Source organism: Dermacentor andersoni, chromosome 1 (genome assembly GCF_023375885.2).
Source record: "Dermacentor andersoni chromosome 1, qqDerAnde1_hic_scaffold, whole genome shotgun sequence".
Lineage (NCBI taxonomy): Eukaryota > Metazoa > Arthropoda > Arachnida > Ixodida > Ixodidae > Dermacentor > Dermacentor andersoni.
Window position 1 is genome coordinate 172772353 of NC_092814.1, and position 17216 is coordinate 172789568.

General features: G+C 43.4%; 1 protein-coding gene and 1 long non-coding RNA gene across 3 annotated transcripts in view; one reads left to right on the top strand and one right to left on the bottom strand.

Annotated features, from left to right (window-relative positions):
• The first annotated feature begins 69 nt into the window (after positions 1-69).
• LOC129380804 (uncharacterized) lies at positions 70-9896 on the top strand. Of its 2 annotated transcripts, none has more exons than XR_008608991.1 (2): positions 70-116; positions 4903-9896. It is a non-coding gene; the product is annotated as an uncharacterized lncRNA (long non-coding RNA). The 2 variants fall into 2 exon arrangements; XR_011894635.1 differs by lacking the exon at positions 70-116 and adding an exon at positions 2446-2608.
• The window catches only part of LOC126547306 (uncharacterized), a 94575-nt gene continuing 79397 nt past the window's right edge, over positions 2039-17216 (bottom strand). Inside the window, exon 8 of the mRNA XM_055062768.2 lies at positions 2039-2437. The gene's annotated coding sequence lies outside the window, so the exon portion shown is untranslated. The remainder of the gene's footprint in view (positions 2438-17216) is intronic.

Genomic DNA, 17216 nt, shown 5'->3' on the forward strand with positions numbered 1-17216 from the left:
GGTTTTCCGGATACGCTACTGTGCTGCCTCGGCGGCTTAGTCCGGCGGCAGTTTCAAACATATTACAGCCCGCATTGCAACCCTATGGCAACCCTCGTGTACACACAGAAGCCAAGGTAACAGATCTAGAATACGACAAAAGTGACTTTCTTGCACTTTCCTGAAAATTAACTTTCATTGCTACTATCTCCCCTAAGCTTGTGTAAGATTTCCAAATGGAAACGAACTCCGTCACTTCAGCAAAGTGTGGAAAAACAATATCATTGTCTTAAAAATCCATGTGGGGGCATGCTAATTTCTTTCCCCATTGTCGACAATCGCTTTGAAGCATTGGTTCTTGTCCATACTATGTTCAGTATTCCTGACGCATGGTTCAGATCTGCCGTCCACAGACTAAGGGCGTTAGTGAATGAAGTCGCTAAATGAGTGGTTTACGGCCTCATTGCACGCGCGGGAAACGGCGTTCGTTTTACAGCCAAAGTAATATCGCTGCGCTGTCAGTAGCCATTCACTGATAACCTTTCTCCGCAGCGTAACGCTCGAGTGCTCTGTGCAGCTGTGACGGAGGTTGTGTGTGATTTTCTAGAAAGAAAAAAAAAAACTTCATTACGAAGTGCATGATCAGGCTGCGTAGTTGTCCGTTCTACTAGAGCAAGACAATAAACGATACACGCATGGACATACACATGTTACTGCCAAATAAACTTAAGGTCGGTCTATTTAATACTGGTGATTTAATCATGGATGAAAGACGGATGTTCTCTTTATGTGCCTGCTTCAAAGTAGGATAAATCGAAACTTGGCCAACCAATTTTACTAGTGTTGTAAGGTTTTGTGAGAAAGAGTGTTGTGTATTGCTTCGCAACTAGTGACTTTAAGAGTGTGGCACTGTCTTCCATCGCACGTGTACTTCCGCGGCTGGAAGTAATGTTCATGTTGTGCTCAACAATGTTCGCTTCAGGAACCCCCTGAGCGCTTACACATGGATATTACAGCCACTTGTGAATTCTGGTCCTAATGTAAGCATTAAGGGGCTTCAGCACTCATTTTAGTGCTAACTTTAGAGGTTAATTCTATTGTGTATATCATTGACTGACAAGAGATGCTGGGTCTGGTAACTATTACATCTCGACACTAAGAATCTGTGGCATGACGAGTTTACGCAAAAGAACAGTGCAGGTGCCATCATATACGTTCGTTGTCCTTGCCTTGTACTTTGAGTCCTTAACATCACTCATATCTTTTCCATCTGGTCAAAATGTTAAACTTCTATGGTAATTGATGTCTAAACATTGTACCACATATGCCTTTGCGCTATCATCAGTGAGAAACACGGGCCAGTGTTCCTGAACAAGAACAAACTTTAATTTGGCTTGTTTACCATCGGGTGCACACTCAATGTCTGCTGAAGAATCTTCCCCGAAGCCCAGTGCGCAGACTGCTTTGATAGCCTTATCGTGGAGTGTCACTCAGTGATGTGCACAGCTGTGCCTGAAATGGCTGTGGAACTTTGGCATGCTGCAGACATGGTGGTTGGTGTACTAAATAAGGTGTGTCCGATTCGTGCACGGTTTACTGCGCCATGCACTCCAGTCATGCTGTACTGTCCCATAGCGCTCAATTATTTGGTGCAAAAGCATGCCACTGCACCACAGTTGTCAATTGTGGCATGGTGCAGGTGATGTGCCACTGCGTTGCAGGGAACCGCTACACCTGCTGGTTAGCTGGTACTGCTGAGGTTTGCAGCACCATGCAAACGATGCTCACAGGGGTGATGTTTGCAGACACAGTGGGCACTTCCAGTGGGTGTGCATAGGCTCCGCAACCTCTTTGACAAGGTTTCAACATGCAGCCAGAAAAGTGCCCAGCACATTGAAATTTGTTGCGGGCACTGTTACTTTAAAACCTTGTTAATATGTAGTTGGTGGGGAACGTGGATCAGGTATGCACTGAGCAATGTACTAATTAACGAACAATCACAGATGAGCGGCTATAGACTTACTGGCCAAAGAAATAAAAATCTTAATTCTCACTCAAATACACATGCAGACAAGTTTTATTTGAAGTGAGGCTGCAAAAAACTTGTGACTTTCACTTTCCGCTATAGCAACCTTGCAGTGATGACGGCATCCTAAAGCTTGGCAAGTTCGCCAGCCAGTTTCTCCGTCAGTCCCCACTTCTCTGCGAACGCCCTGATAATGGTCAACACACTATCCATGTCAGATACGGAAGGGCCATCATCCACGTCACACTCCATGACAACCACGTGGATGATGACGATGATGGTCCCTGATGACGGTCAACACTAGCCATGTCAGATACGGAAGGGCCATCATCCGCATCATCATCCATGAGGACGAGCAACGTTATGACGTCACTATCAGTGGCAACTGCAGTACGGGAAAGGTCCATGTGCCACAATTTCGCTGTCTATGGTCTGCAAACGCAACATTTCACCAGTGTCACACATGTACTTGCCAAAAAATGAAGTAAATACTACACATTAACCATTTGGCATGCATTACGCGACTACGGCTTAAGTGCTCAGCCGATACATCAGGTTGAATGGCAACAGGGAAGGGAATTCATCACGACTATGTTTAAATTGGTATTACTTATTAAATGGGTACGTATTAACAAGGTTTTACTGTACAATGGTAGTATTTATTACTATTATTATTTATTTATTTTTAAAGCTCCTGGCAGATTTGCTTGACTATCCATGCTTCAGACCAAGCAGGCAACGTCGTTTATGGCACAACTTTGTGCAAGTGTTTTAGAACTTTGCAGAAAGCATAAGAAACTCACACTGATTCAGAAAAGCAGCCATATGCACGAGACCACTGAGTGATACAACAAAGCAAATAACACGGCCTACACCTCATCGCTTGATTGAGAAGTGCGTGCAACGTGCCGCATCAGCATTCATGGCACTGTTTATCTGTTGCACCGGCACCACTGCGCCTTTTTAGCACCTGTTCTGTGTATTGCACGAGTATCTATCGCATCAATAGCGATGTCTACATCGACAGCTTTCTCAATCACCTCTTAGCAGTCAGCACAGGGTGCCATTGTTTCAAAGATTGCTTTGTTGAATCTTTCCATGTTGTCAAAAGTGATTAGAAACAGAATTTCACTTGGACTTACGTTGATTTTCATTGACCATATTTGCCCTATGATCATTTTCATGCGTGTATCATTTTATGGCTGTTCGATTCGCCAGCACCATTTGAAACAGTTCGCATGGTGCTGAACCCTGCCATTCATTTCAGTGTTTCATTGATAATGCCTTCTAACCCTTGCCATTCATTTCAAAAGGTGCTTGGTTGGTTAACAGTTTTTCAGCACCCTCCCTCGGTGCAGCACGTTTCATGCATTGCCACTTTGGTGCAGAAATAAAGGTGCCAATCAGCATTGTAGCAGACGATGCAGAAGACAAGACACCATCACAACCCCATTTACACACATCTGCTGCATCTACGCTACGCTCTGTGTGTTGTGCTTTTGCATGCATGTACACTAGCATGTTCTGTATTTGCCATTAGGCTACGAATCAGCTGTCTGTACTGATCAACTCAATGCTACTTCAGATTAAAATATGCTTCTGTGAACACATCTGCATTGGTAGTTTTCTTGTGCTCTTATTGCCTTGTAAAATTTAATACAGAAAAGAAATGATTGTCCGCATTCTTGTTAAAGAAGGCATGACCAGTTCATTCCAAGATACCGACGTTCACTTCCACGGTGCACTTTGCTTTTAGAAAAATGCTGTCTGATCATCTGTAGCGAAAAAATTGTTATTTATTAACATATAGCATGTATTTAAACTACTTCTGTCATCGGCAGAACTAACCGTACCGTTACAAACATTTACTCATTCCTCTACGTTATTTTTTGCTTCCAGTACAAATGGGACATTGCTGATTATACCCACAGTTCAGGAGCTCTGAAAATTACAGTGCACAATAATCGGACAAAACATAATGCCTGCACTGCGTCTGCACTTGGGCATTTGTTTGAAGTGTTCCATTGTGCCTGTGTCACCGATATTGAGCTGCACAATTTCAGAACTCTCGTGCACCGGCATAAACTGGTTCAGGCGGTGCAGGCGAATCAAACGGACCTTAGATAATTTCTGAACTTCTGGTGCACCACCTTGAACTAGATTACAGTGGTGCAGGCAAATCAGCTGAACCTTTTAAAGGGCCCCTCACCAAGCCACATAGCCAATTTTGGTTATATGCCGGAAGTTGCTACGTGCCCTCTAGGGAGTGTTCTGCTGCAATAATTTTTCAAATTAGTTCATTAATAGCCAAAATAGAAATATTTTAGTGCCGGGAACCCATGCTTTCAGGAGGCGAGCGCCACTGACAGGAGAGACGCTCTCTACACTTGCCCTTGTCTAGCCCCCGCAAGCGAAATTCCTTCCCTGTGTTCTCCCATACCAGAGCTCAAGTATCGCGTACAGCACTGCCATGTACATAACGCACTTGTGCGATATGTGTCGACTCTCCAGCTGGGAGATGCCAGAGCTTTAAAGGGCCCCTCACCAGGTCTGGCCATATTGAGCTGACAAGCACAGAGCATACAATGCACGCTAACGATCATGTTTGCAAAGAATTACATCGCTACGCGCCATGGAAAGGTCTGAAATTTCAATCCGAACGCTGTTTTCCCTTTTCCTCGTTGCCGCTGCGCTCCAAGCCAGACGATGACGTACCCGCGTCCCTGCGCCTACGTACTCAGGTCCGCAGTGTGATGTCGCTCGTGGTGACACGTGACTTCAACAATTATTCAAGGCACCATCTGTTATTTTTGTGATCTGTTGCTTGAATTGACGAATTGAAGTTAAAGAAATATTAAACACACAAGCAGAATGTCTGCGTGTTTTTTGTTTTACAGCAAGAGAGATGTACTTCCGCTTCGTCTGCTTCTTCCCACGGTCGTGCAGTCACGGGTACAGGTACCGAAACTATGCCATTTTCTACCATGTTCCAGCGTGTGATCTTGTTCTGCCTCAGTATTCGTGTAGCACTGAATTATACCGCTAGTCATTCGTCCTTGTGCACAACACGAAAAATTGTGCTGAACACACATGTGCACAGCACACACGTGCAATCGTGCACAGCTGAAAAAAAGAAGAAAGTGAGCAGGAAAAAAAAAAAAAAAAACGGGGCCCATGTCGTATGTGTCACGTGATCTTTGAGGCCCGGCATGGGAGAACGCAGGGAAGGAATTTCGCTTACGGAGGCTAGACAGGGCGAGTGGAGAGAGAGTCACTATGCAGTGGAGCTTGCTTCCTGAAATCATGGGTTCGTGGCACTGAAATATTTTTATCTCGGCTATTAATGAGCCGATTTGAAAAACTTTTTGCGGCAGCATGCTCCCTGGAGGGCACGTAACAACTTACAGCATGTAACCAAAATTTGCTATGAGGCCTGGTGAGAGGCCCTTTAAATGTTGTGATCCCTAGTACGTAAATTTAAACTGTATTAAAAAAGCCATCTTCTTTTTTCTTGCATGAACGTTTTGATCATTATGAAGTCCAGCATGTGTAATAGATAGAACAGAACTGCAGCTAATCAGTCTGCGATAGATTTCTTTATCCAGACAAATTTTTAATCACTGATTTGCACAATTCCAGCTCACACATTTGAAGTGCAAATCTAATGTGAACAAAGCTGTCACATGGGCATAGAGCTTAGTTAACAGCTTTGACAAACATCACCTTAGTACTAGTGCTTTGATTTTTCTCATGTGACATCTTCTTGTGGACAAAATGAATCTGGAGCATTGTATTGCGATGAAAGGGTGCTTGAGGCCTGATGTGAAAGTTCAAGAGCAAATGTACTTATTTATTTATTTATTTAGTTATTTATTTATTTATTTATTTATTTCAATACCTTCAATGCCCAAAGGTGTTACAGAAAGGAGGGGGGGGGAAATACATAATTGTTGTGATTGTTGGTGGCTAGTATATACAATAATAATTGTCAACAGTGGATTTAAATGCAGAAACACTTGGAATGGTGACGACGGAGGTTGGCAGATGGTTGCATTCCCTCGATGTCTTTGGCAAGAATGAATTGGAAAATAAGTTAGTATGGCAAAAAGGGATTTCAACTTTATGACGATGATTAGTACGACAAGACAAATAAGATGGCTCATTAAGAACACTTTTCTATGCAGAGAAAGGTTAGGAAGTTCCAAAATGTGTTTCATCGACGATACAATTGAAAAGCAGGAATAATTTGACAGAATGAAACACACATTACGGTTTTGTACTGATTCTAATTTATTATTAAAAAATTCTTTACTGGGATCCCACAAAGCGCATGCATATTCAAGATTAGACCTTACAAGTGTTTTGTATAACATTAATTTAAGAGAAGATGGTGCCCTTGAAAATTTGCGGCGTAAGAAACCTAACGTGCGATTAGCGTTGTTAACGACATAGTTAACATGGGTTTGCCAAGAAAGGTTAACAGTCAGGTGAACACCTAAATACTTATACGTGGTTACCTCGTCTAGTACAGAGCCATCAATGTGATAAAGAGGAGGGTTACAAGTAGAAGCTTTTTGGGAGATTCTCATTACTTTACATTTTTTAACATTCAAATGCATTTGCCATGCCTTGCACCAGTTAGTTATAGCGTCGAGGTCAGATTGAAGTGCTGCAAGATCAGTGTCAGATGATATGCGATAAATTACGCAGTGTTAGATACGGACCCTTTTTCTGGCATCACTCGAGTTCCCCAACCACATCCAATCCCCGGCGCATTCCAATTAAGGTGTGCAGAAGTGCATCTAACACGTTCCCGGACCTGTCAGACAAGTTGGCGACCCCCACCTGAGGTGCCGCCCATCGAGCTATTGTCTCCATCCCTGCTCGACTCTACCCGAAAATGCAACGGGAGCCTGGCACCGTTCCAGGTAGTTGATCCTGGTCCCGAGCAAAGCTGTTTTGCAACTTTTGCAAAAGCTCCTTCGAAAACAACCCGTCTCCTCCAGCTGAGCGCTTTCAGACCAAGAGGCAACACCAAGGCAACGCTGGTGACAAGTCATCCGTCCAACAGTGGAGCCCTTGGAGCAACCCCGTCTGCCCAATGTGACGGCACTTGCACGGGCGCCTACCATTGGAGGAAAGTGACGACACCTGAGCGGCCTCGACGACTGGCCGAAAATGATGTGACCCCGAGAGACCAAAGAGTTTAAAAGCGACAGACAGGGAGAAGAGACAGGCATTCCTTCATTCATTCAATTTTTCATTCTTCTTGCCACGGGCCGCAGCGTCCGATTTGATGCCGGCCATCAATGACTTTATGACTGTTAATTACTTTGTGTTATTACTGTAAATGATGTAAATAAACCTTCAGTTTCATCTCAAAATCGTCCTCAACATCGGCCAACTCCCGCACTCAACGGCAAGATCCAATAGCAGTCATCAGCGTATAGCCTGATGGATGATTGAACTACATTAACCAGGTCGTTAATGTAGACTAAAAATAAAAGTGGGCCGAGGACAGAACCCTGCGGCACACCAGAAGTATGGACAGGAAGAGGAATCAAAATTGTCAGCTGCCACAAATTGCATTCTATTAGAAAGAAAATTTTCAATCCAGGCAAAAATGTTAGGATCGATGTTTAATTTGCTTAACTTTAAACAAAGTAGAGGGTGAGAGACAAGGTCAAACGCTTTCTGAAAATCCAGGAATATGCAGTCGACAAAACACCCATTTTCAAGAGCAGCGAAAAGTTCATTGGTCAAGCAAATTAGTTGCATCTCACAGGAAAATTATTTATGAAACCCATGCTGTTTCGTATCAATTGCCTATAGTGTTCCCTTGCATGTACGAAAAGCCCTTAGCCCTTTCAATGTACAATACTCGTTTGACACTTGGGACTTGTGCAAGGCACTGTTTAGGATTGTAAATGCCTGTCCACTTTTGATAATTACCTTCAGAGTAGACTCGAGGAAATTAACAAAACATGAGTAAATAATATGTTCTAATATTTTGTAAGGAATGCTAGTTAATGATATAGGTCTGTAGTTATATGGAGAATTGACGTCACCAGACTTGAAAAGCGGTACCACGCCAGGTAACTGGGCAGAAGCGATGGACTGTGAAAAAAGTTCTGTTAATAGAATAGAGGAGTACATTGCAGTGTCCTTCAAAAATTTTGAGTTGATACTGTCCGTTCTGCATGACGAAGACAATTTCAACTTTTTCATTAAGTGCGACACACCAAAACAATCTATAAGCACAGGATCCATTGGTGGGTAAATCATTCTGCAGTATGCAGATGACACTTGGGAAACAGCTGACACTTGGGAAAGAGACATTGTGAACGTTTCGTTTAACAAGGAACAACATTGAGAAAGTAGAACAGGGACACCATCATTATTGTTTAATGAGATTGTACTGTCTTTAGGACCACCAGTTATGTTCCAAAACTTCTTAGGATTTTCTATAAGTAATGATGGGATAGTTTTATTGAAAAACACATCCTTAGCCGATTTTTAAAACACTTAGCTCAGGTTCGAAGTGCACATCACAACAAAAAGAGGCTAAGTGTAAGTTTCAGTTTCAAATTAGTATGCCTATTAAGAATGCCACCTGGAGGGATATTCAAAAGAGCAAAACTCATTGGCATGGCTTCATTTATTCGTGGCAGCGCATTCAAGTTTGCTGTTTATTAACAGGTGGATGAAGAAGGCAATTCTTGCATTTTCGAGTCCCGAACAGTTGCATGGCAATGATTGCCAAGCCTCACAACATGGAGCCACCTCAGAATTGCACCAAACAAAGATGATGGATGCAGCCAGTGTTGCCAGATAACTGCATTTTGACTATTCTGTGTTTGCATTTCTTGTGCAAAAGAAATTCTCGCAGAGAGTTTTATCTTCAGTGGCCTGCAGTTGACGTCATCTGCTACAGCTAGCGCATGAGTTAACTCCATAGTGTGCCACTAGGATGGTGACACGGTGTCGTGGGATGCTTTCTTAAAAGTGGACAAGAAGATTCTAAAGGAAAATGTGAGATGATCACAGTAATAATCAAGGCATTTGGTATGGGAATGACCCAGCTCTGAAGGTATTATCACATGTGGACAGGCATTTATAATCCTAAACGTCGCTTTGCACAAGTCCCAAGTGTCAAATGAGTATTGTGCATTGAAAGGACTAAGGGCTTTTCGTACATGCAAGTGAACACTATAGGCAATTGATAGCAGTTGCTTAGATGTACCACATTAACAGGAACCAAACGAACTCCCTTTGACATAAGCATGCAGCAAATTCAAGGACTAAATGAAGCTTCAAAGAAGTAACTGCATTTCATGTAGGATAGGAGTGAATTACCTTTGTGCACGAGATTAGTGACAAAAACACTAAATAAATGCAGTGCAGTGTCTGTGTCATATCTGATGCAGACCCAACTAGCCTGGAGTTTCAGCATTTTTTGTCAGTTCATTTAAATAGGTAATACATTGTTCACAGTGCAATATTGCTCTACAAGGGGTAATATGCAAGATGTAGCATGCTAACCCTCGTGGCTCAACAACTACTGAACCGAAACCTCAATGAGCAGTGGAGCTTCCTTGTAATTTTCATCATAACCATACTTTTGCTGTTGAAAGTGAACCTCTTTAGTGAATTTGCTTGTGTATTACTTTTTCTTTAGGCAAGTATTTTTTTACATGTTAATGTCTCAATCCTGCTTTCTCTTTCCAAAGCTAAAACAAAATGCCTCTTATTCAATTTGACCTTTTCACCTAGGAAGCCGCCACCTGGCGCTCTGTACAGCAAGCACTTGCTTCAGGCAAGGAGGGAGCAAGCACCATATCTACATCAGTGAGAACATCAGTGCTGAAAATAAAAATTTTCTTTTCAAATACCTGCTTGTTTTTATACTGCCAGCATGAATTAATAAGTTTCTCTTGCCTTCATATGCAGGAAGGTTTATAGGGATAAATAGTGACTGTTGAATGCCCAGGAAAAGCCTTGAAGCCTTTCTACTTGTACAGTGGTAAAGTACATGTGTACTTGATGAGGATAGCTATAGGGGCCTGTTGGTATGGCATATCTTATTTTGTTGTAGCGCAAGCTGAACAAGGACAACAGAAAGGCACATCTGACACACACAGCGCTAACTGCTTAAGGACTGCTCAAGAAGGCACAGGAAAGCAGTTCGGAGCAGGTGCATGGTACAAGCACTGACATAAACAAAAGAAAGGTTGCTGTCATCCACTGCATGCACGGGTTCTCCCATAGATTAAAGAAGATTGCTGGAAGGAGCAGCAGCAACATATTTTTGGTGCCTAATAAATTGGTCAGCCTGTGTAGAAACAAGGCCAGAAAGAAATGTATGTACCGCATGCGAAAGGGAACATAAAAACAAATTCATTGATTGCATCGCGGGTGTGGTATACCGCATTCCTCTTGGGTGTGGACGATCCTACATTGTTCAAACAGGTAGATGCATAAATGACCGGCTACGAGAACACAATAACAAAGTAAACAACGTGGCCGCTGACAGCTTTCTTGCCATCCATTGCCAGAGATGCAAATGCACACCTAGATTTAAAGAAACAGTCGTCAAAGTAGAAGCAGGTGTGAGATGACGCACTTGATAATAGAAGCTAGACACATATCAACATTCGGTAACGCATGCGTCGGTAAACTTTCCATTTAATTATCCTCAAAAGAGCTTGATTATCTTTGTTCGCGCTGAACGTGTACATGTCTGAATATGTGAGTCAAAAAACTGCTTGCCTGTGGTTCCCTGTTTATTATTTTTGTTGTTGTTGTTGTTCATTTTTACTGAAATTTTAGACGTGTAGTATGACATTTTGAGGGTGTATATATAGTGATGAGAACTGGAAATAAATCTATTGTTGGAACTTAGCACTGTGTGTGTCAGATGTGCCTTTCTGTTGTCCTTGTTCAGCTTGCACTACAACAAAATAAGATGTGTACTTGAACTTGATAATACAAAAATGTAAGTCGAAATAACAGGCACAATGCTCAAGGCAGCAGTCATATAATTGGGAAATGAACACAACTAATTGCGCTGCCCAGTTTCATTCAGTTTGACCAAGTGTTGTAAGGATTGCCTTCAAAATGCATAATTCAATTTAGCCAGCTAAAGTTGAACTCATACAAACTTGGGGATGTCTGCTGATAATTTTAGCATAAACGGTATGTGTGCATCCTTCAGCAGTACTACAAGCCCAACAAGGTTTGCATGTGACTGTCTTGGTGTTATTGCAGTATCTACTTAAGTGCTTAAGGGTATAATGGAGAATGACTCCAATTTCCTATGAATGTGTGCAGTGTTGATGCGGAAATGAGAAGATAAGGTTATAAATATACGAGACAAGAGGTGATGGGCCTGGTTATAAGCATGAATTGAAAATTTATAGACCAAATGCAGTATGAATACAATTTGTGAAATGACATCCGTGTGTGGGAACTGCCTACATGAAAGGAGAGAAAGTCCAATTATTGCAACCTACCAACACAAAGATCACTCCATAAAAGGAATCTGTAAGGGTCCACTAAGTGGACTGTCTATTTCAGCGCACACCGATTAGGTAGAGCTCTAAGCTGGTAGAGCAAGCGGCGATCGTCACTGCGGACTCTCATGCTCTATTCATTCAGCGTGTGCTGAAATGGACAGTCCACTTAGTCAACACTTACAGAATAGTCACCCAGGGCTGTGGAAGCACGCAGTATGTTAAGTTTCAGTCTGTGTGGAGTGCTACCTCCAGCTTATGTGGCAAGTCCTCCTGTTTACCTGTCCCTTTCCACTGAGAGCTCAGCATGGCCTAGGTTAAGTCAGAAAAAGCAACAAGCATCCTTAGAATCTAAACAACTATTACTATTTACCCCGTAAAAGAGGATAGTGAAGCCTAAAATGACACTTGACTTGGGCCATATTTTTCGCAATATGCCTGAGAATATTGGGATTTCCCATCAATTTTATCCTTCCTACATAACATGGTTAACAACCTGAAAACTTAACACTGTTGTGCAGAGCGATGAACGGACAGGACTTGAGCGAGAAAACAATACACGACACCTGAGTGCAAACTATCAACTGGTTTATTTTTTCTGCAAGCGAAGCATACATATAGCCTGTAGAACTACTATATTCCGCAGAACTACTACGTCAATGCCTTTGCTTCGAGTTGTTGACAAATTCGACTTCGCTCTGCCATCTGCTAGCCGCTTGGTTAGCTCAGATGATAGAGCGGCTGCTCCGGAAAGGCGGTGGTCCCGGGTTCGAGTCCCAGACCAGGACGAATTTTTCTTCAACTGTGAGGCTTTTCTTTCGAAACCCCGTATGGGTTTCCTTTGTAGCAATTGCTACGAACGGGTGGATGTTTGATTTTCTCTTTATTAATTACTTCTCTCCACCTTGCAGGTTTCCGCAGAACTATATACTACGTCAAGCTCTATGCATTACACATATATGTGCGTCCATATACAGACCGCGATGTATGTTGCTCCGTCCAACTGTTTTTATTCAACAAAAAAGCTAAGTTTATGGTTCAGCCAATGCCTGGCATTGGTTCAGCATACATCATTTGCTGGCAACCACACTCATGAGTCAGATCGTTTCATGAGTCTGAGTGAGCCCAGCTGAGCAGTATTTTGCAGAGTTTGAGCCCGAGTGAGCCCGGCTGAGTAGAATTCTTATGAGTTCAAGTGAGCAGCTAAGCATAAGTTTGGCGAGTCTGAGTGAGTTCCGATTATTTTGCCAACATATATATGGTCCATGTACTTTTGAAATTCAGGTATGACACTAGCGCATAGGTTGAAGATTAAGCTTCTCGCCAACTTATTGCAGAAATAAGAGTTAGAGAAGACCGATACACCTTAATGATGCACCGTGCCACGCGGTATCCACGTGTGCAGCGAGCCCGTGGATGGGTGCGTGTTTGGGAAACCAAGGGAGTTTCGATCCATCCACGGATAATTTCCATAATATCTTTCACCCGCCGTGGTTGCTCAGTGGCTATGGTGTTAGGCTGCTCAGCACGGAGTCGCGGGATCGAATCCCGGCCACGGCGGCCGCATTTCGATAGGGCGAAATGCGAAAACACCCGTGTACTTAGATTTAGGTGCACGTTAAAGACCCCTGGATGGTCAAAATTTCCGGAGTCCTCCACTACGGTGTGCCTCATAATCAGAAAGTGGTTTTGGCACGTAAAACCCTATATTTAATTTTTTTTAATAATACCTTTCTCTATAGTGTATTATTGCGATAGCAATTATTTGGACACCCCAGGCGAATTTTTGCCGTCGCCCTGATGTTCAGTTTAAAGTCCAAGTGCGATAAAATTATAGTGGCCCGCTGCATCCCACATGCTGGGGTTAATTGCGAATGAAAGGGTGCGAGGGTGAGCTGAGAAGGATGGCAGCTTTATGCGCGCTGTTGACGTCCCGTGATCAAGCGCGCGCTAGTGTAGGAGAGCGCGTCTCTTGCCCGCGGGCCGTGCCCGAGCATGGCTGTCCGCGCGTGGCTGATCGCATACACGGTCTGCACGTGCCACATTTTTTTGGAAGTCATTTGCTGCCGGTGTAAAGGCAGCAAGCCGACGTGGCTGCTGGTTTCATGAGTGTTGGAAGTCACGTTATCTAAGTTTTGGGTGAAACAGCAACTTCTTTAGAGGGGCCAAAATTTTGGGGCGCATGCATGGCACGTACAGAAGAATTCAGTATTCCATTGTAAGAAAATTTGGATGTAACTAAGTATAGTGCTGAATGTTACGTCTTTGTTACATCAAGGTTCAACAAAAAGCCCGAAGAAAATAGAGAAAATCAGCTGGACGCATATGCAACTCTTTACACTGAAAACATTTGTGAAAACATAAAAAAATACTCCGTACATTTGTATAAATCCCTACCTGCGGAGATTCCTCTGGATTAACCTAATTAATGTGCTGCCTTCTTATATTACTCATACAGCACACGTACCATTGCAAAATTTGCCTTTAGAAAGTATTGAGTCATCTAATTCTGCGAGTACAAAAAAAAAAAGCAACCTCCACTACAGGCGCACTTACTAGGCTATTAAATAGCTACAATGTTCAGGAAACATACTGTTTCCATAAGTGATTTACTCGCGCAGTAAAATGTACTGCTCCTACACTTTGTAATAAAGCACATGCATCGACATGTAGCAGCCGACATTCTTGCTTATTTTCTCATCACAGAGGTAGGTGTGCCACATTAACCTATATGATCACACAAATCAATGTGACCAACTACTGTGGAGACAGGCAACGAATCCTTTGTTCACTTTGTACACCACAAGAGCGCGGTGATACCCGCCGTGGTTGCTCAGTGGCTATGGTGTTGGGCTGCTGAGCATGAGGTCGCGGGATCGAATCCCAGCCACGGCAGCCGCATTTCGATGGGGGCGAAATGCGAAAACACCCGTGTACTTAGATTTAGGTGCACGTTAAAGAACCCCAGGTGGTCGAAATTTCCGGAGTCCTCCACTACGGTGTGCCTCATAATCAGAAAGTGGTTTTGGCACGTAAAACCCCATAATTTTTTTTTTAAGAGCGCGGTGCATTCATTTGACTTCATGATACCCCATTTCTACCACAGGCTTTACGGCAATGCTTGCGTATAGTGCGGTGAAGCGCTCGACAAACCTGCACATATTATGGTCTGCTTGATATTAACTCCAGATGCAAACGTTTGCGCAGGCAGGCAACCAATGCTTTCATTCACGCAGCGCACCATAAGAGTCTGGTTTCATGACATCGCACTTTTGCCACTAGCTTTACGGCAATGCTTGCGTATAGCACTGTGAAGCTCGACGGAACTGCACATTGTTACGGTGTGCCCGAAATTCACTCGAGATGCAAACGTTTGTGCAGGCAGGCAACGAATGATTTCATTCACGTAGCACACCACAAGAGCGCGCTCTATGCAGTCCTTTTGATTTCATAAAACTCTATTGCTGCCACAGGCTTCACAGCAATGCTTGCATAGAGGAGGGCTGTGAAGCTCGACGGAGCTGTAACATCCCACGGTCTGCCCGATTTTTACCGAGTTTGTTTTAAAGGGCCCCTCACAGGCCACACAGCAAATTTTGGTTATACGCTGAAAGTTGTTACGTGCCCTTTAAGAAGTGTTCTACCGCAGGAATTTTTCAAACTGGTTCAGTAACAGCAGAGATACTATAGAATGATTGAAGTGCCACGAACCCATGATTTCAGGAGGCGAGCGTCGCCGCCTATATAAACACTCTCTCAACTTTCCATGTCTCGCCTCCGCAAGCGAAATTCCTTCACTGCGTTCTCCCATACTGAAGCCGAGGGATTGCGCGACGGGTACACCCTTTCTTTAATTTTTTTTTCTTCTCTCCAGTCTCGCGCGTTTTTCCTGAGTGGCACACAGTGGACGATTTTGCACGCTCTGCACGAAAACATGTGATTAGCGGCATAAGTCAGTGCCCCAGACACAAACACTGAGGCAGACGCGAGAGGATGAAAGAGAGTGATCACAGTGCAGGAACACGGTAGAAAATTACATATAGTTTCGTTCTCTGCCCGCAAATGTCGGAAAAAGCAGACGAAACGGAAGTTCATCTCTCTTGCTACAGTGCGAAGTAAAACAAAAGCACCCAGACATTCGGTTTATATGTTTTATTATTTCTCTAAACTTGAATTGGTCCACTGAAGCAACAGATTCAACAAATAAACGATGCTGCCTTGAATAATTATCTAAGTCACGTGTCACTGTGAGTGACATCACAGCACTGCCATGTACGTAGGTGTACTTATGTGATTGACGTCAACTGTCCGGCTGGGTGCGCGGCCCACGTGAGGAGAAGGCAATTTGGTTTGCAATGTAAGCTCTTTCCGCGGCACATAAGGATGCAATACTTAGCAGACATGATCAGCATGCGTTGTATGCACTGTGCTTGTCAACTCAACATGGCCAAACCTGATGAGGGGCCCTTTAATGCGAAAGCCTTAGATCTCTTATGTTTCAAGGTCACTTTGTGAGGCACAGAAAATGGGAGAGCTCGTGCTACTGCTTGTGCGTTTGTTGTCTTCTCCCACATCGATGCCACTAATCATGCCAAATAAAAGACACGGTTAATCGGAGCACTCGTGACACTGCTCGCGCGTTTGTTGTGGTTTTCTTCCACATTGATGCCACTAATGCAAAAAAAAGAATGGTGCAGTTAATTAAGGCACTCGAACACACCTTTGGTGTTAATTAGGGCAACATTGATTAAGGCACAGTTAACGTATAGTTCATTGAGACACTTGTACCCACAACATTTGGTGTGGATTAGGGCCAAGTTGATTAAAGTGCAGTTAATTAAGCTAGCTTTAATTAACACTTTAACTGCATTGTGGGTCACCAGTGGGTCACAGCCTGTGCTCCTCCTATGCGGCAGCCAAGTTATGTGCCTTCATCTGCTTGCTGCTGCGATAACTTGAACGATGACACTTGAACGCTGAGGTATGATTTTTGTTGCGCGAGGTTATAAATAGCCAGTAGAACACTTGTCTGATGTTAAATGCTACGACCCAGCGGCGACCCACGACGCACTCAATGAAAGCGTTTTTATGCTGTGTGTGTCGTGACCCACCAGTGACCCACGGGCAAGAATTGTCCCTCTTGTGTTGCCGTCCGAGGTTCAAAATTGCAACTAATATATCTTTTTATTGCATTGGACATTGGGTGGCATGTTTGTTTCGAAGAGTGGAGTGGCGGCACATTTCTCAGTTGCGTTGCTTGCAAACATTTCGCCGCAGTTTTTTAAATGTGTGCCGTTGGACTAAGTATCTACGTTTTTCTTGCTATTCCCCAAACTTTTCAACGTGTCTAATGGATCCTCATGCCTTTTACTGATGAAAAAAAAAAAGAAAGCACAATGCAGAGGAAACAAGTAAACTTGGTTTTGGCCAGAAGAATGCACCAGCAACTTCACGATCACTGGCTGACGAGTCAAGCGCTTCAGTGTCAGATGTTCAGCAGTGGACAGACAGTGAAATCAGTGACAAAGACAGTGTTTACGAACCGTCACAGACCTCAGCCAGCACGTCGAATGGAGAGTCGGACCCGACTCATGATTCCGAAATGGATGATTCAGGCTATGATACTCTCATTTCTCTCTGCCTATTTCTAGAGTAATGCAGGCCTCCATCCAAGGCTGAATTACTTAAAGCAGTTACAT